The sequence below is a fragment of the Pleurodeles waltl genome, chromosome 10 (genome assembly GCF_031143425.1).
Source record: "Pleurodeles waltl isolate 20211129_DDA chromosome 10, aPleWal1.hap1.20221129, whole genome shotgun sequence".
In the NCBI taxonomy this organism is placed as follows: Eukaryota; Metazoa; Chordata; class Amphibia; order Caudata; family Salamandridae; genus Pleurodeles; species Pleurodeles waltl.
The window spans coordinates 1,027,607,696-1,027,632,584 of record NC_090449.1 but is presented as its reverse complement, the minus strand read 5'-3'; the positions used below and the strand labels follow the sequence as shown (position 1 = coordinate 1,027,632,584).

General features: G+C 50.1%; 1 long non-coding RNA gene across 1 annotated transcript in view; it reads left to right on the top strand.

Moving 5' to 3' along the window:
- The window catches only part of LOC138260851 (uncharacterized), a 45,308-nt gene extending 21,554 nt beyond the window's left edge, over positions 1-23,754 (top strand). Inside the window, exon 3 of the long non-coding RNA XR_011199026.1 lies at positions 22,699-23,754. This is a non-coding gene — a long non-coding RNA (uncharacterized lncRNA). The remainder of the gene's footprint in view (positions 1-22,698) is intronic.
- The last annotated feature ends 1,135 nt before the right edge of the window (positions 23,755-24,889 follow it).

Genomic DNA, 24,889 nt, shown 5'->3' with positions numbered 1-24,889 from the left:
ACCCTAGTATGGTATTTTATATAAGAAGGCCCATTCTGATGGATACAACTACCTGTGGATTAATCAACTTATGAATTCTCTCAAAGCGTCAGCATTCAACAGAAATTTTCTTCCTAGATCTTCACGTCGATGAGGACGTCACAATTGCACGGCTTCGCACGTGACTCCGTCTGCCATCATCGTGGCAATAAGAAGTCCCCGCCGGCATGTTGACGTCAGTTCCCTTTTTTCCACGCCTTTGACACTAACAGTTTTTCCTGGCTCTCAAACAGTTACTGTTTTGAAGGTGTTGTTGTTTTCGAGTTACAATGTCTCCACCAAAGTAATCGGGCTTTAAGCCTTGTCATGAATGCGGGGGTCGCATGTCGGTCACAGATGCTCATAAGGACTGCTTGTGGTGCCTAAGCTCGGACCACGACTTGAAGGGGTGCTTAACCTGCCAGCGTATAAACCCAAATCCTTGAAGGAGAGAGAGACTAAGCTCTTCTTGGCGAAAGCTAAGAAGGAGCATAAGGGTCACCGAAGATCTAAGGCGAGGGACTCTTCTTCACATAAGTCCTTGAGGTCACATAAGAAGCGGCACCAGCACGATTCTCGACACCTTTCTTCCAGGGAACAGTCTGGTTCCCCTCCAAGACGGCGGCGTACGGCGTGGGAGGTCAGTCCAACGGTCACTTCTCAGCCTCAGAGTCCACAGGCTTCTCCTGCGCCGACGTTGATAGAGGTCTTCGAGTCCCCGGCGAGTCCTCCAGTTCACTTTTCTCCTGTGTCAACTCATGGTCAGGAGCCGGTGGTACAAGCTTTGGATTTGGTTCAAGGGCCTCAGGACGAGCAGAGGTTTCCTGCCTTCCCGACTCCGGGAGCGAATCCAGTAGCGTTCCTTAATGCTATATTTAGCATTTTCAACAGAGCTATGACCCCTGCTGGTGCACTGGCTGGTCCCACGGGTCCATTAGCTTTCACGCTGGGTTCACCGGCGCCGTACAAACAGCCCCAGTTTGTACCCTTCTATCCAGCTGAAGGTGCTGGTTCGGCACCAATGATGGCGTCACCCCAGATGATGTTGCCGATGGAGTTGATGCCGGATGGGTCCCGATCGGGACGCAGTGTCTCTCCAACCTCTCCTCCGCCGGAGCGTCCATCTCCTTTGAAACCGATGTCGTCGACGTTGGCTAATTCTTTGTCAGCGCCACGGTTGGAGGCCAGACTAAGGTCAAGAAAGAGGGCCTTGAGGCTCTTGGAGGAGCATGAGTATCAGCAACAGCTGTTGGAGGAAGGAGAGATTCCTGAGCCTATGGGTGAACTTCAGGGCCTGGAGTCTGTAAGTGGCCTAGATACATCCCCTGAGTAGGATTTTTCATCCCCTGGCGAGCTCACAGAGGAAGCATCATCTTACCACACTGTGATAAGAAAGGCTGCTGAGTTCTTGGACCTTCCTTTACCCGCATGGGAGGTGAAGATGAACATCCTGACTGAGGTGTTGCATCCTTCCTCCACGTCTTCGGAGCCCATAATCCCTTTTAATGATGCCCTTACTGAGCCCATTCTAGACATTTGGAGGAAACTGGTCACCACTCCAGCGACTCAGGACTGTGGCTATGAGGTACAGAGTTGCTCCAGGGGATCCACAGTTTTTGTCTCGGCATCCAAAACCTGAGAGCTTGGTAGTGCAATCCTCTTGTTCTGATGGATACAACTACCTGTGGATTCCTCACCTCATGAATACTCCCAGGGCGCCAGCATTAGACGGAAATCTTCTTCCTAGTCTCTGCACGTCGACGAGGACGTCACTCTAGCCCACGCGACGCCGTCTGACGTCATACAGGCAATAAGAGGTCCTCGACGACGTGCCGACGTCAGTTCCCTTTTTTCCGTGCATTCGAAACGGTTATCTTCGAGGGAGCAACTGTTACTATTGTGGTTACAGTGTATTTTTTGCTGCGTAGTCCTTTTCTGCAGTAATAATGTCGCAGAGAAAGTTGGGTTTCAAGCCTTGTCGAGAGTGTGGGGGCAAGATGTCAGTTACAGATCCTCACTCCGACTGCCTTTGGTGTATGAGCTCCGACCACGACGTCTCAACTTGCGATTCATGCCAGCACATGAATCCGAAGGCCCTCAAGGAACGTGAGGCTAAGTTGTTTATGGCGAAGTCGAAGAAAGAAAAGCATCACAAGAAGTCTTCTTCGCCAAGGCATCGGCGTCATCGAGACTCCCGGCGCCGTAGAGATTCACGGCGCCGTTCAAGCAAGGAGACTCGTTCCAGGTCGCCTTCGGATCGGCGCCGGAGGACTTGGGAGGTCAGTCCCACAGTCACGCCGCATCCGTCGACGCCGTTGCCCTCTCCGGCGTCACCGACTTCACCTGGGCAGGCGTCGGTGATTGAGGTGATGCAGCCTCTTGTGTTGTCTCCGGTGTCGCAGACGTCGAGGTCGGGGTCGCCTTCGATACAGGCTCCCCCAGTATCCGGCTTTTCCCACCCCTGGAGCCGATAGCACCGCATTCCTAAATGCGATGTATACCATCTTCCAACAGATGGCTCCAGGGGGTGCTCCGGCTGGTCCTTTGGCCTTTTCATTGGGTGATCCTGCGCCTCTACGGCCGGCACCCTTTATGCCCTTTCTCCCTTTTGGGAACGTGGGCTCGGCGCCGGTGTCCGCTCCGGTGGCTTCAGAGGGATTGGCCCCGGAGATTTCCATCCCGTCGACGTCGGGATTTCGTCCTGTGACTCCGGTGGGTCCATCTGCTCCAAGTTCTCTTCGTCCTGCTCTTTCATCGGCGTCAAAGTTGCCTGTGGCGCCGGACGCGGCGTCGGTTGCTTCTGGAGATCGGCGCCGATCTTCGACTTCGGCGGAGGCCATGTCGACTCCGCGTATCGAGCAGAGGCTACATTCGAGGAGACGGGCTCTTCGTCTATTGGAAGAGCAGGAGTACCAGCGAGTCCTGGAGGAAGGAGAACTGGAGGACTCTGGTGATGGACTGCATGGTCTGGATACAGCCAGTGGGCTGGACACTTCCCCTGAGTGGGATCTTTCGTCTCCAGGGGAATATACGGAGGAGGCGGCTTCCTTTCACGCTGTAGTACGGAAGGCAGCTAACTTTCTGGACCTGCCTTTGCCGGTGGCAGAGGCGAAGCAGAATCTTCTAACGGAGGTGCTACATCCGGCCTCTGCTGCAGCGGAGCCTCTCTTGCCGTTTAATGAGGCTTTGCTTGATCCGGTGCTAGAGGTGTGGAAGAGGCCAGTATCTTCCTCAGCGGTTCATAGGGCTGTGGCCAGGAGGTATCGAGCTGCGCCATCTGACCCTGGCTTTCTTTCTAGGCACCCTACACCGGAGAGCTTGGTGGTGCAAGCCTCCTGTTCATCAAAATCAGCGCCTGGATCTTTCCCGACGGTGCCTGGAGACAGGGACTCGAAAAAGCTGGATGCGCAGTCCAAGAAAAAATTTTCATCCTGCAGTCTGGCGTTGAAGGCCACCAACGCAACTTGCATTCTGGGGAGATACATCCATGCTCTTATGGATGACATTTCGTCATCATTTACGGAGCTTCCCCAGGGTCTTTTGGATGTTGTTTCGGGCGCCCAGGCTGCCGCGACCCAGATTATTCAGTCTGGGCTGGACACGACCGACTCGGTGGCTAGGGCGATGGGCACAGCTGTGGTGGCAAGGAGACAGGCCTGGCTCCGTAATTCGGGGTTTTCTGCGGATGTGCAGTCAACCCTATTGGACCTCCCGTTTGATGGGGACAAACTGTTTGGGGCCAAGGCAGATTCGGCCTTGGAGCGATTTAAGGAGTGCAGGGCCACAGCCAAATCGTTAGGGCTCCAAGCTCCTTCTTCCTCTGCCTCTTCCAGATTTTTCAGGAGGTTTCGTGGATTTGGGCGTGGCTCTTCCTCCTCTTCCTTTCGGGGGAGATTCCAGCAACCTGCCTCTTCCCATCCCTATAGATCTTTTAAAGGGAGAGGTAGGGCCCGTACCAGAGGAGCCTCTCAGCAGCACTCTGCCTCTTCCTCGTCCTCTGGAGGGGTGCAGCAGGGAAAGCAGCCTTAGGCTTCCACCATTTCCCACTCACTCCTCTCCTGTAGGGGGAAGATTACGGCATTTTCTCTGCAAGTGGAAGACTATTACAACGGACACTTGGGTTCTCAGTATTGTGGGAAAAGGCTACACCCTTCCCTTTCGGGAGTTCCCGCCCCCATCCCGCCTTGCCCATCTTATTGTTCAGAAGAACACCTCTTGTTGCTAGAACAGGAGGTACAAGTCCTCCTTTCAAAGGGCGCGGTGGAGTTGATCCCAGAGCAGGAAAGGGGTCGAGGTTGTTACTCAAGGTATTTCCTGATTCCCAAGAAGGATGGTCGGTTGAGACCAATCCTGGATCTGAGGATCTTGAATTGGTTCCTCAAACAGGAAAAGTTCAAGATGCTGACCCTAGCTCAGGTGCTTTTGGCGTTGAACAAGGAACATTGGATGGTGTCTGTCGACTTGCAGGATGCTTACTTTCATATCCCGATACTCAAGTCGCACAGGAAGTATCTCCGGTTTGTCGTAGGATCGCAGCACTATCAGTTTGCGGTCCTTCCATTTGGTCTTACTTCAGCACCTCGAGTCTTCACGAAGGTGATGTCGGTGGTTGCGGCAGAGCTCAGAAGGAAGGGGATAGCAGTATTCCCTTACTTGGACGACTGGTTGATCAAAGCCAAGTCTCCGGAGCTTGTGTTGCATCATCTGCAGTCAACGACTCAGTTGTTGTTCGACCTGGGCTTTTCGGTGAACGAGCCCAAATCTCACCTGGAGCCCTCTCAGCGCCTCCTGTTCATAGGGGCAGTACTGGATACAACATTGAGTCGAGCCTTTCCTCCGCCTCAGCGGATTCAAGATATTCAGGAATTGGTTCCAATGTTTCGAAGTGGAGCGGTAGTTCCAGTCCTCCAGGTCCTTCGTCTGCTCGGTCTGTTTGCCTCCTGCATTCTGTTGGTCACGCATGCTCGCTGGCACATGAGGGCTCTTCAGTGGTGCCTCCGAAGGCAGTGGTCTCAACACAAAGGAGATCTAGAAGGTGCTGTCAAGATCTCCAGAGATGCTGCTGTGGACTTGAAGTGGTGGATTGCGAGCAACAATCTTTCACAAGGAAAGCAGTTCGCGCAGTCGCCACCAGTGGCCATGGTCATAACGGATGCTTCCACTCTAGGGTGGGGAGCTCATCTGGGGGATCTGGAGATCAAAGGCCTTTGGTCTCCAGAGGAACAGATGTTTCATATCAATCTGTTAGAGTTATGGGCTGTACGTCTGGCTCTCAAGGCCTTCCTCCCTTCCCTTCGTGGTCAGTCGGTACAGGTCCTGACGGACAATACTACCACGATGTGGTACATAAACAAACAGGGAGGAGTAGGGTCGTACCTTCCCTGCAGAGAAGCTCTTCGACTATGGTCCTGGGCAAAGGACCATCAGATTTGCTTGGTAGCAAATCATCTGGCCGGGGTCTTGAATGTGCGTGCGGACGGTCTCAGTCGCCAATTCTCGGCAGACCACGAGTGGCGTCTCCATCCAGATCAAGCCCGTTTGATCTTCCAAAGGTGGGGGTTTCCTCGGGTAGATCTGTTTGCCACTCTGGAGAACGCGCATTGTCCGTTATTCTGCAGCCTCCAGTATCCGATGCAGGGAGCGTTGGGGGACGCGTTTCAAATAACCTGGTGCGGCCAGTTGCTTTACGCGTTTCCTCCCATACCCTTGATTCCTCGAGTATTGAGGAAGATTCGCCAAGACCGGGCGCTAGTCATCTTAATAGCTCCGGATTGGCCAAGGAGGGTGTGGTACTCCGACCTTCTCCAACTCTCAATGTGCCCTCCGCTCCGTCTCCCTTTCAGGGCAGACCTCCTCTCGCAGTCGCAGGGGCAGGTTTTACACCCCAACCTCCAGAGTCTGCACCTACATGCCTGGAGATTGAACGGGGCAACCTGAGTTCCTTCTCTCTACCGCCTGATGTAGTGGATGTTATATTAGCGGCCAGGCGACACTACACTAAATCTATCTACGCTAATAGGTGGTCTAAATTTGTTGCATGGTGTGGAGAGAGGCAGACTGATCCCTTACATGCTCATCTATCGGACGTTTTGTCTTTTGCTCTGTCTCTAGCGCAGAAAGGTTGTGCAGTGGCTACCATTAAGGGTTATTTGTCGGCCTTGTCAGCCTTCATTTGTCTTCCAGACCAACCATTGTTATTTAAATCCCCTATTGTTATCAGATTCTTGAAAGGTCTTCTAAATAAATATCCTCCAAAACCATTCGTTATGCCGCAATGGGATTTGTCCTTGGTCCTGACTTTCCTTATGGGGTCCCATTTTGAGCCTATGCATTCTTGCCCCTTAAGGTATTTGGTTATAAAAACAGTTTTCCTGGTAGCTATAACATCTGCAAGGAGAGTGAGTGAGTTGCAGGCCTTATCAGTAAAGCCCCCTTATGCAACTTTTTATGGGGATAAGGTGGTGTTGAGGACCAAGGCTGCTTTCCTCCCGAAGGTTGTTTCACCGTTCCATTTGGCTCAGACAATTACTTTTTCCACGTTCTATCCTCCGCCTCATCCTTCTAAGGAGGAAGAAAGACTGCACCGTCTGGACCCAAAGAGGGCGTTGAGCTTCTTTATTGATAGAACAAAGGATTTCAGGCTGGAGGATCAGCTGTTCATCGGGTACGTGGGCAAGAGGAGAGGAAAGGCAGTCCACAAGAGAACACTCTCCAGGTGGGTTGTTCTTTGCATTAAAATCTGTTACTCTTTGGCAAAGAAGGATCCTCCTGAGGGCATTAGAGCTCATTCCACCAGAGCTAAGTCGGCCACTTCGGCCTTGGCCAGAGGTGTTCCTGTGGTCGACATCTGCAAGGCCGCAACTTGGTCGTCCCTTCACACTTTTGCAAAACATTACTGTTTGGACTCTGAGGTCAGAAGGGACGGCCATTTTGCACGGTCAGTGCTGCAGGATTTCTTGGTTTGACCATTTAGGCACCCGCCACCGGGCGTGGTACTGCTTTGGGACTCTATTCATGAGGTGAGGAATCCACAGGTAGTTGTATCCATCAGAAGAACGAGTTACTTACCTTCGGTTACGACTTTTCTGGTGGATACATTAGCTACCTGTGGATTCCTCACGGTCCCACCCGCCTCCCCGTTGCCTTTCTGGTCTTACCAAGTAATCCTTGAGTGCGCTCCTCTTGGTCTTCAAGGTTGCAATAGATGTTGTATATATGGATACTTGTGTATATTTATCTGTATATATATATGTATATATTCTGGTGTATATACATGATTTGCATATATTTGTTCATTTAAAAAAAAAAAAAAAAGAGAGAGTTATAATAAATTTACAGCTATTCATTGCAATATTGTGTATTTTACAAGGTTATGGGATGTTGCCTTGCTCTTTCATTGCATTGGGTTGTTGTTCTCATGCACGTAAAAAATGTTGGTACTGACGTCGGCACGTCGGCGAGGACCTCTTATTGCCTGTATGACGTCAGACGGCGTCGCGTGGGCTAGAGTGACGTCCTCGTCGACGTGCAGAGACTAGGAAGAAGATTTCTGTCGAATGCTGGCGCCATGGGAGTATTCATGAGGTGAGGAATCCACAGGTAGCTAATGTATCCACCAGAAAAGTCGTTACCGAAGGTAAGTAACTCGTTCTTCTGCACGGTCTGCACCTGGTTCGTTCCCTACTACTCCATCAGATAGAGAGTCTAAGCGAGTGGAGCAAACAGCAAAGAAGGGTTTCTCCTCGTGCAGTATGGCCTTGAAGTCTGTCAATGCTCCCTGTGTGCTGGGGAGGTATATTCATGCCCTGATGGACACAGCAAGAGCTGTGGTGCCAAGCTTGCCTCAGGATGTGCAGGGGCAGTTTGATGAACTCCTCTTGGACACTCAAGCGGCAGCAAAGCAGGTTATCCAGTCTGGTTTGGATACGGCAGATTCAGTTGCCAGGGCAATGGGCACTTCGATGGCGACCAGGAGGCATGCATGGATTAGGTCTTCTGGCTTTTTCACAAATGCTCAGACAACTTTGTTGGACCTTCCATTTGATGGCGGGAAGTTGTTTGGATCCAAGGCTGACTCAGCTTTGGAGCGTTTTTAAGACAGCAGGGCTACTGCAAAGTCCTTGGGACTCCGGGCCTCAGCATCCACACTCATAAGATCGTTTCAGAGGTTTAGGGGTTTTGGCCGTGGGTCCTCTTTTCATGGGAGGCCACAATTCAGCATGCAGCAGCCTGCCAACCCTCTCTATAGGTCTTATGGGTGGGGGAGGGTTAGAACGCCAGGAGCCACTCAGCAGCCTCCCGTCTCATCTTCCTCTGGGGGAACCTATCAAGGAAAACAGCCCTAATTTTCTCCCCATCTTGCATCATACTTCTCCTGTAGCGGGAAGGCTATTTCATTTTCTCCACGAGTGGGAGTTAATCACATCGGACTCTTGGGTGCCGAATATTGTGGGGAAAGGTTATGCCCTTCCTTTGCAGGAGTTTTCCCCTCCCACCCCTCCCCGTCGTTCGTTTTGCACGGAAAATTATCTCATGTTGCTTCAGCAGGATGTGCTAGTCCTTTTGTTAAAGGGTGCAGTGGAGTTGGTTCCAGAGCAGGAAAAGGGTCAGGGATGCTATTCAAAGTATTTCCTGATTCCCAAGAAGGATGGTCGATTGAGGCCTATCCTGGACCTGAGGATTTTGAATGGGTTTCTCAAACAGGAGAAATTCAAAATGCTGACCCTAGTACAGGTGTTTCTGGCATTGAACAAGGAAGACTGGATGGTGTCTGTCGATTTGCAGGATGCTTATTTTCACATCCCCATTCTGAAGTCGCACAGGAAGCATCTCCGATTTGTGGTAGGGTCGCAACACTATCGGTTTGCGATCCTTCCTTTTGGTCTTGCTTCCGCACCTCGAGTCTTCACGAAGGTGATGGCAGTGGTTGCAGCGGACCTCAGAAGGAAGGGAGTATCTGTATTCTTTTACCTGGACAATTTGCTGATCAAAGACGGGTCCCGAGAGCTTGTGCTGCAACACTTGAAAATTACAACACAGTTGTTGTTCAACCTGGGTTTTACGGTAAACGTGCCCAAGTCTCTGCTGGAGCCCTCTCAGCGCCTCCTGTTCATAGGGGCAGTACTGGATACAACATTGAATCAGGCCTACCCTCCGCCTCAGGATTCAGGACATTCAGGCGTTGATTATAATGTTTCAAAAGGGAGCGGCTGTTTCAGCCCTCAAGGTCCTATGTCTTCAAAAGGGAGCGGCTGTTTCGGCCCTCAAGGTCCTATGTCTGTTTGCTTCTTGCATTCTGTTGGTCACTCATGCACGTTGGCACTTGAGGGCTCTCCAGTGGTGCTTCTGCAAGGAGTGGTTTCAACACAAAGGGGATCTGGAGGATTCGATAACGATCGCCAGAGATGCTGCAGCGGTAGGCTGTAGACAGCAACCTTTCCCAAGGAAGGCTGTTTTGCCTCCCACCTCCGGTGGCCACGGTCATAACGGATGCTTCCACTCTAGGGTGGGGAGCTCATCTGGGGGACTTGGAGATCAGGGGCCATTGGTCTCCAGCAGAACAGATGTGTCACATCAATCTGTTAGAATTGCGGGCAATACATCTGCCTCTCAAGATCTTCCTCCAGTCCCTTTGCGGTCCGTTAGTTCAAGTCTTGACGGACAACACTACAGCGATGTGGTATGTCAACAAGCAGGGAGGTGTAGGGTCGTACCTTCTCTGCAGAGAGGCTCTGCGACTCTGGTCCTGGGCACAGGACCATCGGAATTGCATAGTTGCAAATCATCTGGCCGGAGTTCTCAGTGTATGTGCGGACAGTCTCAGTCGGCATTTCTCAGCCGATCACGAGTGGCGTCTCCATCCAGACCTGGTTCTTCACATCTTCCGGATGTGGGGATTTCCACAGATAGACCTGTTTGCCACTCACAAGAACACACACTGCCCGTCGTTCTGCAGCCTCCAGTATCTGGTGCAGAGAGCATTGGGATGCGTTTCAGATGTCTTGGTGCGACCAGTTGCTTTACGCCCACCCCCCAGGTGACACTGCGCCAAGACTGTCTATGCTAACAGATGGGTAAAGTTTGTTGCTGGTGTGCAGAGAGGCAAATTGATCCCTTGAAGGCCCATTTATCTGATGTTTTACTTTTTGCCCTTTCCTTGGCACAGAATGGATGTGCAGTTGCGACTGTGAAGGGTCATTCATCAGCGCTGTCAGCCTTTCTGTGCCTTCCTGATCAGCCTTCTTTATTTAAGTCCTCTATAGTTTTTAGATTCCTGTAAGGTTTGACTAACAAGTTTCCTCCCACTCCGTTTGTCATGCCTCATTGGGATGAATTTGGTTCTGACTTTCTTAATGGGTTCACCGTTTGAGCCTATGCATTCTTGCTCATTGAGGCTTTTAGTTTTAAAAACAGTTTTCTTAACGGCTATCACGTCAGCTAGGCGTGTGAGTGGGCTTCAGGCTCTTAATGTGAAACCTCCTTTTACAACCTTTTATGCTGACAAGTTGGTGCTGAGAACCGGGGGGCTTTCCTTCCTAAAGTAATCATTCCTTTTCATGTGGGTCAGTCTATAACACTCTCATCCTTTTACCCTCCTCCTCATCCATCAAAGGAGGAGGAAATACTTCATCGCTTGGATCCAAAAAGGGCTCTGAGTTTCTACATTGAGAGGACAAGAGACTTTCGAGTTGATGATCAACTCTTCTTTGGATATGTGGGCAAGATGAGGGGCAAGGCCGTCAACAGGAGAACCTTTCCAAGTGGGTCACTGTAGGAAAATGGCTCCTTGTTGCAGTTACCCCCCTGATTTTTGCCTGATATTGATGATGACTTGACTGAGAAGTGTGCTGGGATCCTGCTAACCAGGCACCAGTACCAGTGTTCTTCCACTTAAAAATGTACCATTGTTCCACAACTGGTACATCCCTGGCACACACATACGTCCCTTGTAAACGTCCCTTGTAAAAGGTACCAGTGGTACCAAGGGCCCTGTGACCAGGGAAGGTCCTTAAGGGCTGCAGCATATGTTGTGCCACCCCAAGGGACCCTTCACCTAACACATGCACACTGCCATTGCAGATTGTGTGTGCTGGGAAAAAGGCAAAGTTGACATGGCATCCCCCTCAGGATGCCATGGCCACAAAATACTGGCTGTGGCATAGGTAAGTCACCCCTCTAGCAGGCCTTAAAGCCCTAAGGCAGGGTACACTATACCACAGGTGAGGGCATAGATGCATGAGCAATATGCCTCTACAGTATCTATGTCCATTCTTAGACATTGTAAGAACAGTGTGGCCATATTAAGCATATGGTCTGGGAGTTTGTCAAAACGAACTTCACAGCTCCATAATGGCTACACTGAATACTGGGAAGATTGGTATCAAACGTCTCAGAATAATAAACCCACACTGATGCCAGTGCTGGATTTATTACAAAATGCACACAGACGGCATTTTACCCAATCCTTCAGTGCAGGACTGAGTGGTCTGTGCCTGCCTGCCACTGAGGGACCAGTTTCTGACCCCTTGGGATGAGAGCCTTTGTGCTCTCTGAGGCCAGAAACAAAGCCTGCACTGGGTGGAAGTGCTTCACACCTCCCCCCTGCACAAACTGTAACACCTAGCAGTGAGCCTCAAAGGCTCAGGCTTCGTGTTAAAATGTCCCAGGGCACTCCAGCTATTGGAGATGCCCGCCCCTGGACACAGCCCCCACTTTTGGCGGCAAGTCAGGAGGAGATAATGAGAAAAACAAGGAGGAGTCTCCCTCCAGCCAGGACAGCCCCTAAGGTGTCCTGAGCTGAGGTGACCCCTGCCTTGGAGGATTTTCTATCTTGCTTTGGAGGATTTCCCCCAATAGGATTAGGGATGTGCCCCCCTCCCCACAGGGAGGAGGCACAAGGAGGGTGTAGCCACCCTCAGGGACAGTAGCCATTGGCTACTGCCCTCCAGCCCTAAACACACCCCTAAATGCAGTATTTAGGGGCAACCCTGAACCCAGGAAAACCGATTTCCCGACAACCTGAACAAGAAGGACTGCTGATCTGAAAGCCCCGCAGAGACAATGGAGACAACAACTGACTTGGCCCCAGCCCTACCGGCCTGTCTCTAGACTCAAAGAACCTTCAACAACGACGCATCCAGCGGGACCAGTGACCTCTGCTGACTCAGAGGACTACCCTGCAAACCAAAGGACCAAGAAACTCCTGTGGACAGCGGCTCTGTCTAATCTACAAAAAAGAAACCATGTTTAACCGGTTCTGTGCCGAGGACGTAATGGTTACAGTGCTGCTGTGCCCAGGACGTAACCATTACGTCCTGGGCACCCAGCCCAGAGGGAGCGCTAGCGCTCCCTCTGTGGGGTTCCCCACCCACCCCCCCAAGTCAGGGATGGAAGGGGAAGCCCTTCCCCTTCCACCCCGACCCCCCACCCCCCCTGTGACATCAGCGATTGTCACAATGCCTCCTCCTTAGAAATGCAAAGCATTTCTCTTCCGATCACGTGGAGGAGGCAGAGAGGCTTCAAAGGGAAGGAAATGTATTTCCTTCCCTTTGAAGTCTCTCTCTGCGTTTTGGCAGCCGGATTGTAAATCAATCCAGCTGTCAAAACGCCCACTAGACACCAGGGATGTCTTTTTGAAAAATGAAACTGGCATAAGGGAGCGACCCCTTGGGCAAGAGTCGCTCCGGGGGGGGGGGGGGGGCATTTTTTTTAAAGGCTTTTTCTGCCCCCCCCTGGGGGCAAATCGGCCTATTATTAGGCCGATGAAACCTCTAGGCACCAGGGATAATTTAAAAAAAAAAAAATTAAAATTTTTTTTTAGACACCAGGGAGTTTTTTTTTATATTTTTGTTTTTCACGTAAGGGGAGCGACCCCTTAGGCAAGGGTCGTTCCCCCGGGGGGCAAATTTATTTTAGGCTGTTTCTGCCCCCCATGGGGGAAGATCAGCCTATTTTAATTAGGCCGATCTGCAGGCACCGGGGATTTTTGTTGTTGTTGTTGTTTTACAGATGGGGAGCGTCCCCTTAGGCAAGGGTCGCTCCCCTGGAGGGGCAAATTGTACTTAGGCCATTTCTGCCCTCTTTGGGGGCAGATCGGCCGATTTTAGGTCAATCTGCCCCCAAGGGGGGCAGAAACCACTAGGCACCAGGGATCTTTTTTTTGCGCTGTCACGCAAGGGGAGCGACCTTGTAGGCAAGGGTCGCTCCCCAGGCGGGGGTGGGGGGGCACATTTATTTTAGGCCATTTCTGTCCCCCCTGGGGGCAGATCGGCCTATTGTTATGCCGATCTGCCCACAGGTGGGGCAGAAACCTCTAGGTGCCAGGGCACATTTTTTTTTTTTTTTGTTTTTTTAGAGATGGGGAGCGACCCCTTAGGCAAGGGTCGCTCCCCTGGAGGGGCAAATTGTATTTAGGCCATTTCTGCCAAAATCCACAGGTAGGCACTTTGCAAAAAACAGCTCTGTTTTCTGTGAAAAAATGTGATGTGTCCACGTTGTGTTTTGGGCCCTTTCCTTTCGTGGGCGCTAGGCCCACCCACACAAGTGAGGTACCATTTACATCGGGAGACTTGGGGGGAACGCTGGGTGGAAGGACATTTGTGGCTCCTCTCAGATTCCGAAATGAGAGGAAAAAGTGTTTTTTTGGCCAAATTTTGAGGTTTGCAAAGGATTCTGGGTAACAGAACCTGGTCAGAGCCCCACAAGTCACCCCATCTTGGATTCCCCTAGGTGTCTAGTTTTCAGAAATGTGCTGGTTTGCTAGGTTTCCCCAGGTGCCGGCTGAGCTAGAGGCCAAAATCCACAGGTAGGCACTGTTTTCTGTGAAAAAATGTGATGTGTCCATGTTGTGTTTTGGGCCATGTCCTTTTGTGGGCGCTAGGCCTACCCGCACAAGTGAGGTACCATTTTTATCGGGAGACTTGGGGGAACGCTGGGTGGAAGGAAATTTGTGGCTCCTCTCAGATTCCAGAACTTTCTGTCACCGAAATGTGAAGAAAATGTGGTTTTTTTAGCCAAAGTTTGAGGTTTGCAAAGGATTCTGGGTAACAGAACCTGGTCAGAGCCCCACAAGTCACCCCATCTTGGATTCCCCTAGGTCTCTAGTTTTAAAAAATGCACAGGTTTGGTGGGTTTCCCTAGGTGCCGGCTGAGCTAGGGGCCAAAATCTACAGGTAGGCACTTGGCAAAAAACACCTCTGTTTTCTTTCCAAAAATGTGATGTGTCCACGTTGCGTTTTGGGGCATTTCCTGTCGCGGGCGCTAGGCCTACCCGCACAAGTGAGGTATCATTTTTATTGGATGACTTGGGGGAACGCTGGGTGGAAGGAAATTTGTGGCTCCTCTCAGATTCCAGAACTTTCTGTCACCGAAAATTGAGGAAAATGTGTTTTTTTTTTAGCCAAATCTTTTGGTTTGCAAAGGATTCTGGGTAACAGAACCTGGTCAGAGCCCCACAAGTCACCCCATCTTGGATTCCTCTAGGTCTCTAGTTTTCAAAAATGCACCGGTTTGGTAGGTTTCCCTAGGTGCCGGCTGAGCTAGGGGCCAAAATCTACAGGTAGGCACTTGGCAAAAAACACCTCTGTTTTCTGTAAAAAAAAAAAAAAAAAATGGGATGTGTCCACGTTGAGTTTTGGGCCATTTCCTTTCGTGCGCGCTAGGCCTACCCACACAAGTGAGGTACCATTTTTATCGGGAGACTTGGGGGAACGCTGGGTGGAAGGAAATTTGTGGCTCCTCTCAGATTCCAGAACTTTCTGTCACCGAAATGTGAGGAAAATGTGTTTTGTTAGCCAAATTTTGAGGTTTGCAAAGGATTCTGGGTAACAGAACCTGGTCAGAGCCCCACAAGTCACCCCATCTTGGATTCCCCTAGGTCTCTAGTTTTAAAAAATGCACAGGTTTGGTAGGTTTCCCTAGGTGCCGGCTGAGCTAGAGGCCAAAATCTACAGGTAGGCACTTTGCAAAAAACACCTCTGTTTTCTTTAAAAAAATGTGATGTGTCCACGTTGCTTTTTGGGGCATTTCCTGTCGCAGGCGCTAGGCCTACCCACACAAGTGAGGTATCATTTTTATCGGGAGACTTGGGGGAACGCTGGGTGGAAGGAAATTTGTGGCTCCTCTCTGATTCCAGAACTGATTCTATTCATAAGGTGAGGAATCCACAGGTGTATCCATCAGAAGAACAAGTTACTTACCTTTGGTAACGCTTTTTCTGGTGGATACAGTAGCTACCTGTGGATTCCTCACAGTCCCACCCGCCTCCCTGTTGCCTGTCTGGTCATACAAAGACTTCTTTTGTTATAAATGTATATACGTTTTGGGTGTTTTTATATAAACAAATATTGTGGTTTACGTTTGTATTTGGATTGGTATATAATGTTCTTGTGAGGTCGGTATTCACCCGTTCGCCTCGAAGGCACGTAAAAAATGGTGAAACTGATGTCAGCACGCCGGCGAGGACATATTATTGCCATAATGACGTCAGATGGAGTTGCGTGCGGAGCTGTGCAATTGTGACATCCTCGTCGACGTGAAGTGCTAGGAAGAAAATTTCTGTCTAATGCTAGCGCATTGGGAGAATTCATAAGGTGAGGAATCCATGGGTAGCTACTGTATCCACCAGAAAAAGCAGTACCGAAGGTAGGTAACTTTTTCGTCTACCCTATCAAAGGCTCTGTCAGTGTCCAGCATTAGAAGACTCGCCGAAAGGGGTTTCTTTGTAGCTTTTTCTGTTAAGTAAATAACTCATTGTAAGTTGTCATGGGTTTGGCACCCCGCGATAAAGCCTGATTATCCGGGTGGATAAAGCTCCAGCATCACCTCCTCCAGCCTATGAGCCAGAATCTTAGTATGAAGTTTAGCATCTCAGTAAAGTTGGGCTATCGGGCGACATGACACATAAGTCCAAGGGTTTCCCTGGCTTTGGAATAATCAAAATCAAGGCCTTTACCATGGAGGGGTGACTGCATGGGTATTGGCAATATGGTTAAAGAGTTCTGTCAGGTGTGGAACTAGTTCAGAGCTGAATGTCTTATAAAAGGGTGCATCAAAGCCATCAGGGCCAGGGGCTTTATGGGGTTTAAGGGAATCAATAGCAAGTTGTACTTCCTCTGGTGCATTAGGGACACTTAAGATTTCATTATGAGTCGGGGAGACTTGGGTAGGTGACATCTGCTAGGTAGGCTAGTTGCTCATTATCATCCATTGGATCTGCGGTATAGAGGCGCTCGTGAAAATCTCAGAGCGTTTGTGCTTTCCCCTTGTTCCGTATGTTGAAGCCTTCCTACCTTGCCTCGGAGCTGCTTGATATAGGTCTGCTCTGGTTTAGCTCGTAATTGCTTTGCTAAGTGTGAACCTATCTTATTACCTTTCTTATATGTATTATGTTTGAGTCTTAAGAGGGAGATTTCCGCCCTGTTGGCATATATAGTTTTAACTTTCCCCTGAAGGGCTGTAACTTTCCTTTGAGGGCTAAAGGTAGGGGTCACCTTCTGAGCTTTTTTGGGCTTGACAAGGTCTGCCTCGAGCATCTCCCTCACCCCCGTCTTGTGTCTAGTTAATGTGGTTATCAGCGGTAGGCATTTCCCACGAATGACTGCCTTAAAGGCGTCCCATAGCGGGGGGGGTATGTGTCCAGTTTGGTTGAGCTGAAAATATTTCCTAATCAGTTTCCTGAGTTCGGTGCAGAGTGTGGGGTCCCTCCCCAGAACGTTAAGGAAGGTAGCACCTTTGGAAGGAGGATTTCTGGGGATGACATTAAAGAACTGTTTCCAACGGGGCATGATCTGAAATAGTGATGGGGTGAATAGTTGTAGTTAAAATGGAGTGTTCTAGCTCTTGGCTTACGAATGTATGGTCGATTCTGGAGTAGGTTCTGTGTGAGTCCAACTACCCCAACTGACGTTGTGTCGCTTCACTGGTTTTGGGGAATAGTCCAGCTTGGGTTCTGTGCGGATCTGTGGTGTCCAGACTGGAGTCCCATATTAAATTACTATCCCCCATCAAAATGATATCTCCCTCAGTGAACCCACCTAGCAAAGAAAGAAAGGAGCGGAAAAACTCTGCCTGGCCCGTATTGGGAACATAAACTGTGGCAAAGGTGCAGAGGCAACCATTTGTGAGGCCCTTAACCATCATAACTCTCCCCTCTTTATCTGATTTACTACCAAGAAAGTTGAAGTTGAGTAAAATGGATAAGGAGCACACCTCCATTGTGTTTTCTGTTGGCTGAGGAGGTGTAGACACAGGGATATGCTCTATGGTGCAGTCTGTGCACCATTGCCCGTTTGAGGTGTTTTTCCTGGAGCGCAACAACATTGAAACGCCTGTTTAGTAAGTATTGCCATATTTGAAAGCGCTTATTTGGGGAATGAGCCCCTTAACATTCCATTTTAAAGTGTTTAATACCATCTAAATAACCATAATAGGGGTGTCTGACAGCCATGGTCCCTCAAGGGATGCTATAGAGAGATTCCTACATCTCCCTCCCCCTCCAACCCTTGGTTCCCTCTCCCCAGAACTGCCCTTGTTTCTAAAAATGTAGTCCCGCCATGCAAGGAAACAAACAAACAACATATAACTGAAACCAGGGAGCAAAAGGTCTTTCCATAGTGGCAACTCCATTGGCTTTTGAAGACGAGGGGTATAGTGGACCTAAACCAACCAAGCAACCCGCATATGCAGAGAGATGCCTTGTGTGGTGTATCACCTGAGCCCAGCATAGCCAGCTGCCGCAGTCTGCTTCTTTCACAAGAAACTAGTCATAGTCAGTTTAGGGCCCCTACATTATTTCTCATCCTGCGTGTGGCCTCAGTCGTCAAAATATGAGCACCAGTCACTAGGGTTTCCCACTTCCAAGGTCCGCACCCCACAGCACCAGGGGTGTTCGCCGTGTGGTGAGTTGAGACTGAGTCAAGGTTTACTTTGCCATTCCGTTTTGTCTTCCATTGTGTTTGCCATGTTCCAGATGTAGCAGCACCAGGGCTACTCTGCAGCCCCTCCCCTTCTTGGTCTCCAGAGTCTGTAGATGCAGTTGCCATGAGGCCCAACAGGGTAGCCAGATGGTATTGTTATGTCTATTACGATATTCAAAAGATATCCCAAAGGGGTAAGTCCAGCAGTATTTCACCTGTTCCCAGCGAAGCGCTTCTGTGACAGGCCTAAACTGCAAGCAAATCGCCAGTGTCACTGTAGGAGGCTGGCCTGGCTTGTAGTGGGTACCTAGGGGTACTTACACTCTGTACCAGGTCCAGTTATCCCTTATTAGTGTAGAAGAGATGTTTCTAGCAGCTTAGGCTGATAGAAGGTAGCTATAGCAGAGCAGCTTAGGCTGAACTAGGAGACATGCAAAGCTCCTACTATACCACTGGTGTCATATGCACAATATCATAAGAAAACACAATACACAGATATACTAAAAATAAAGGTACTTTATTTTTATGACACTATGCCAAAAGTATCTCAGTGAGTACCCTCAGTATGAGGATGCCAAATATACACAAGATATATGTACACAATACCAAAAATATGCAGTAATAGAAAAATGAAGTAATGCAAGCAATGTAAAGTTACAGTAGATTGCAATAGGAGCACATAGGTATAGGGGCAACACAAACCATATACTCCAAAAGTGGAATGCGAACCACGAATGGACCCCAAACCTATGTGAGCTTGTAGAGGGTCGCTGGGACTGTAAGAAAACAGTGAGGGTTAGAAAAATAGCCCACCCCAAGACCCTGAAAAGTAGGTGTAAAGTGCACCTATAACCCCCAGAGAGCACAGAAATCGTGATAGGGGGTTTCTGCAAGGAAGACCAGCACAAGCAAAGCAACAACAGTGGATTTCCGGACCTGAGTACCTGTGAAACAAGGGGACCAAGTCCAAGAGTCGCAACAATGTAGAGAGTGGGCAGATGCCCAGGAAATGCCAGCTGAGGGTGCAAAGAAGCTGCCACCGGATGGTAGAAGCTGTGGATTCTGCAAGAACGAAGAGGGCTAGAAACTTCCCCTTTGGAGGATGGATGTCCCACGTCGTGAAGAAGCTTGCAGAGGTGTTCGCAAACAAGCCTTGCTAGCTGCAAGGGTCGCGGTTAGGGTCTTTGGATGCTGCTGTGGCCCAGGAGGGACCAGGATGTCGCCACTTGGATGAGGAGACAGAGGGGGCGCCCAGCAAGTCAGGGAGCCCTCACAGAAGCAGGCAGCACCCGCAGAAGTACCGGAACAGGCACTTAGAAGAGGAGTGAACCGGAGTCCACCCGAAGTCACAAAAGGGAGTCCCACGACGCCGGAGGACAACTCAGAAGGTTGTGCACTGCAGGGTAGAGTGTCGGGGACCCAGGCTTGGCTGTGCACGAAGGAAATCCTTGAAGAGTGCACAGGAGCTGGAGCAGCTGCAAATGACGCGGTACCCAGCAATGCAGTCTAGCGTGGGGAGGCAAGGACTTACCTCCACCAAACTTGGACTGAAGAGCCACTGGACTGTGGGAGTCACTTGGACAGAGTTGCTGAGTTCCAGGGACCACGTTCGTCGTGCTGAGAGGGGACCCAGAGGACCAGTGATGCAGTCTTTTGTTGCCTGCGGTTGCAGGGGGAAGATTCCGTCGACCCACGAGAGATTTCTTCAGAGCTCCTGGTGCAAGAAGGAGGCAGGCTACCCCCAGAGCATGCACCACCAGGAAACAGTCGAGAAGGCGGCAGGATGAGCGATACAAGGTTGCAGTAGTTGTCTTTGCTACTTTGTTGCGGTTTTGCAGGCGTCCTGAGCAGTCCTCAGCGGTCGATCCTTTGGCATAAGGTGAAGAGAGAAGTGCAGAGGAACTCTGGTGAGCTCTTGCATTCGGTATCTGAAGAATTCCCCAAAGCAGAGACCCTAAATAGCCAGGAATAGCCAGAAAAGGAGGTTTGGCTACCTAGGAAGGAGGATAGGCTAGAAACACAGGTAAGAACCTATCAGAAGGAGTCTCTGACGTCACCTGCTGGCCCTGGCCACTCAGAGCAGTCCAGTGTGCCAGCACACCTCTGAAACCAAGATGGCAGAGGTCTGGGGCACGCTGGAGGAGCTCTGGGCACCTCCCCTGGGAGGTGCAGGTCAGGGGAGTGGTCACTCCCCTTTCCTTTGTCCAGTTTCGCGCCAGAGCAGGGCTGGGGGATCCCTGAACCGATGTAGACTGGCTTATGCAGAGATGGGCACCATCTGTGCCCATCAAAGCATTTCCAGAGGCTGGGGGAGGCTACTCCTCCCCAGCCGTGACACCTTTTTCCAAAGGGAGAGGGTGTAACACCCTCTCTCTGAGGAAGTCCTTTGTTCTGCCTTCCTGGGCCAGGCCTGGCTGGACCCCAGGAGGGCAGAAACCTGTCTGAGGGGTTGGCAGCAGCAGCAGCTGCAGTGAAACCCCGGGAAAGGTAGTTTGGCAGTACCTGGGTCTGTGCTAGAGACTCGGGGGATCATGGAATTGTCTCCCCAATGCCAGAATGGCATTGGGGTGACAATTCCATGATCTTAGACATGTTACATGGCCATGTTCGGAGTTACCATTGTGACGCCATACATAGGTAGTGACCTATGTATAGTGCACGCGTGTAATGGTGTCCCCGCACTCACAAAGTCCGGGGAATTTGCCCTGAACGATGTGGGGGCACCTTGGCTAGTTCCAGGGTGCCCACACACTAAGTAACTTTGCACCCAACCTTCACCAGGTGAAGGTTAGACATATAGGTGACTTATAAGTTACTTAAGTGCAGTGGTAAATGGCTGTGAAATAACGTGGACGTTATTTCACTCAGGCTGCAGTGGCAGGCCTGTGTAAGAATTGGCAGAGCTCCCTATGGGTGGCAAAAGAAATGCTGCAGCCCATAGGGATCTCCTGGAACCCCAATACCCTGGGTACCTTAGTACCATATACTAGGGAATTATAAGGGTGTTCCAGTATGCCAATGTGAATTGGTGAAATTGGTCACTAGCCTGTTAGTGACAATTTGGAAAGCAGAGAGAGCATAACCACTGAGGTTCTGGTTAGCAGAGCCTCAGTGAGACAGTCATCACACAGGGAACACATACAGGGCACACTTATGAGCACTGGGGCCCTGGCTGGCAGGGTCCCAGTGACACATACACTAAAACAACATATATACAGTGAAATATGGGGGTAACATGCCAGGCAAGATGGTACTTTCCTACAGTCACTGGAGTGATGTCTTGATATAACGAGCATGTCCCCCCCTTAGAAAATAACAGTATCCGTCAGTCGCGCTGCACGGAGTATCAGTTCCTTTGTCTTATAGAGCTTAGCTTTGCAAAAACATCTCTGGGTTGCCTCTCCCACCCGATGTTGCCATTGGCCCCACTTTGTGTACTCGTTCATTCTCACCTCTGTGTGGTCCTCTCCCAGAAGCTCCAAGAATAGGCCCACAATGAAGGCCTCCAGGTCTGTTTCTTCGATTCCCTCTTCTAGGTCCTTTACTCGAATGTTATCCCTCCGGGACCGGTTCTCTAATTCCTCGCACTTAATGGAGAATTGAGAGTGGAGGTGAGCCATGTCATGCCCCAGTGGGTGCGTTTGTTGCTCCAAGTCTTGCACCTTCTTTTCTAAGTCTAAAGTGTGCACCGCTACGGAGTCACCGTCTGCCTGGAGTGTTATCAACCGGGAATTAACTTCCATCTTGAAGGAGTCAAAGGGCTCAGCTATGTCAGCCTTGAGTTCTTCCTGGAGCTCCAGCTTGAAGTCGCAGAGGGAGGATAGCAGATCTTTTGTAAGGGCCATAGTATTTTCAGGGACAGTATCAGTAGAGATCGATTGGGTCTGGGGTGGAGTAAGGTAATTGGACATCCGATTGTTTTGGACCTTTAAGGGTGGCATAGAGATTATCCTGTTGTGCAGCAGAGATCAAGGCCTATATGACTACCAGGTTCCCCAATGATATATCTTCAGAAGATATTCCCCCACAGGCAGCCAAGTCAGGCTAGTTTAGCTTCTTTCCTGCTGTGCTGTGTACAATGTGAACTCTGAGTTGTATCAAGAGCAATGTCAAAATAAATTCAAGGAGGACCAGGACATGCAACCCCAAACACCAGATCACTGTCTAGATGATAGTGTCACAGTCCCTGAACCACAATGAACCGGATACACCTGGGAGGGACAAGGACACAGGTCATGGTACAGCCTAGGTCCATCAGAGCTGACATGCCAAGATGACAATACTGTAGACAGGAAGGACAGCTCAGATTGTCTGGTATGTACTTCCTAGACAGATTAAAGCCCCCAAAATGTGTCTGCTGTATGCCATTGGCAGCATTCACTTACACAATGCACTGACCACAGGATGACAACTATCACTCACTCATCCAAGGTCCTGACAATGCCTGCATGACAAACAAATAGCTTTGAAGATGACTCAAGCAACATCCTGCCCAGCCAATGTCCTGCCTGCACTGCTGGCAACACATGAGTCTATTACCTTCGCTCCAACAGCTAAGGATTCCAGACAGTCTGAGGCTAGGTCACTGAACAGGAATTGGTATGTGGCTACAATGTCAGCTCACTACAAATGACAATATGTGTATCTGTCACATGAGGAAAATCAGCAAATATAAAGTGAACATGGCCCTAGCCCAATGTCAATGTCAACTATTGGAAATAGATGTCACAATACAACCACTAACATAATCTCTCCACATCAACAGGTTGTTCTGCCACTGCAACTGGGAATGCTATCATCGACACCACAGAGGAGACTGCCACTACCCCCATGGACGAATCCCTCTGTGGAAAGAACACTCCTGGACCGCTGGACGTTGAGGACGGTTCTGGCCCATCCGGTCAACCTGGGGAGACACCGGTCAGCCTCAGCCTGACCACATCAACTCCTCCCAGCCCTGTGGCCTCAACATCACAGGCAGTAAGTTGCCCCCAGGCCTTTGTCCCTACAACAGTCTCCTACATCTGTGCCCCCCCCCCCCCCATCCAGGTTCCTGAGTCTCAACCTGCGAACCCTGACAATGATGGACCTGGAACCAGTGGAAGGGGGCAGGCTGCACCAAGGGCACAGGCACGTGGGGTAGGGGGTATGGAATGGGATGGTGTGGCAAAAGGCTGCTGGTGTTGCCCCTGCCCAGCTTACCATCAGCCAGGCCTTGGGTGCCTACCAACTTTCCCAAGGCATGATGGGCCAGGTACTGAATGAAATCAGGGAAATCAAGGAGCTACAGAGGGATTTCCATTGTGAAATGGGAACAGTGGGTGGCCGACAATTCCAACATGGCCTCCCTACCAGTGGTGCTGAGGGGCATTAACAGTACCATGAGCAGGGATAGGCAACAATATCACACCCCTTCCTTTGGTGCATCCACATCATGCCCTTCATTGATGCCAGCCACTGGAAGGGAGGCCCTGCCAGGGTAAGCACCCGCCTAAGACATCCCTGCCTCTGTAGTTACTGAACCCTCCAGCAAGTGGGGACGCCAGCCAAGCATCCAGGAGGTGTGGGTGGCTAGACACCAACCATTGCCAGCAACTGACCACTTCCTGATGGCACTCCTTTGTGTGCAACAGACTCACTCTGTTGACCCTTCCTTAACCACTTTCCATATTTCATGCTAGTAGGACACTGGACTCTGGACTCCAAATGTTGTGGCCTCTACTCTATTGATTGTATCCACCATGACTGATCTCTTCACCTGAAGTATAGTTTTTATCCAGTATCACTTTTCATTTTTGTTTGAATGTAAATAAACACACCCCATCACTAAAGAACTGCCTACTGCCTCTCCGTGTTATCTGTCTGGAATGTTGAATGCTAATCACATTTAATGTACATGCTTTAGACATTACGAGTCAATAGATGGAGGGATATGTTGCAGGTTGTGTCATGCTGAGGATGAATAACAACACAATGTCACAGGTGTCTGGTCACATCAAAAGTTTTATTGTACTGTATTGCACATAAGCTGTGAAGAATGTCTGCACAGTCATAGCCAAGAACGTCCCAGCACAGGATGACATGTTACAAGGCCACATGATCACACACATGAGACCATTGGACCAACACACCACGGTAGACAGGTCTGTTGTTTAGCTCAGATTCCTGCCTTCCCACTGTCCAGGCAGACTGGCCTTAGGACCCATGCACCCCAAATCTTCGACCAACAGTACCTAGATCAGTCCATGTTCACTTCACATGTCAGACCAGCAACAGCCACCTGCCAATGACACAACTCTGAAAAACGCCCACATGAGGATGGCATGGTGAAGACACCTGGAAGGAATAAGTGACATACAGGGAGTTTAGGCAGGTAAAGGCATACATACGACACAAACTTAATTTCAAACTTCATGTGTTTCACTGACAGTTCAATGTGACTGCCCCAAACAAATGAGATCTTCAAGAGAGTCACATCTTAAAGCCGGATATAACCAGCAAACCATATCTCAGTGATGCATAGCATGAGATGCCCTGTCTCATGGTGACAGAGATACTCTTCTCAACAAATAGTGACCCCCTACAGTACCCGATGCAGTCATACTAATCACAGAACATCACATACTTACACTCATGTGAAGTACTGATTGATGAGATCTGCCCGTATGTCTCCACCTTCATCCTTATTACTGTCATCCACACTTGGCATTTCAGGAGGCTCACCCGGTGCCACTGCTAGCTCCACCTCATCAGAGATGTATGGGATGTTTCTCCTCAGGGCAAGGTTGTGGAGCATGCAGCAGGCCACAATGATCTTACACACTTTTGTGGGTAAGTAGAGGAGGGCTCCACCAGTCTTGTCAATGGCCTGAAATCTTGCCTTCAGGAGCCCAAAAGCCTGCTCCACGACTCGCTGTGTTCTTCCATGTGCCTTGTTGAAGTGGGCTTCCCCTGGC